Consider the following 276-nt stretch of genomic DNA (forward strand, 5'->3'; position numbering starts at 1 on the left):
TTCCTTATCCATTTGTCCATTGAAGGGCATCTTGGTTCTTTCCATAGTTTGGCGACCATGGCCATTGCTGCTATAAATATTGGGATACAGAAGGCCCTTCTTTTCACTACATCTGTATCTTTGGGATAAATACCCAGGAGTGCAATGGCAGGACCATAAGGAAGTTCTATTTTTAATTTCTTGTGGAATCTCCACACTGTTCTCCAAAGAGGCTGCACCAACTTGCATTCCCACCAACAGTGGAAGAGGGTTCCCCTTTCTCCACATCCTCTCCAA

This window comes from Mustela nigripes, unplaced genomic scaffold, assembly GCF_022355385.1.
Source record: "Mustela nigripes isolate SB6536 unplaced genomic scaffold, MUSNIG.SB6536 HiC_scaffold_20, whole genome shotgun sequence".
Lineage (NCBI taxonomy): Eukaryota > Metazoa > Chordata > Mammalia > Carnivora > Mustelidae > Mustela > Mustela nigripes.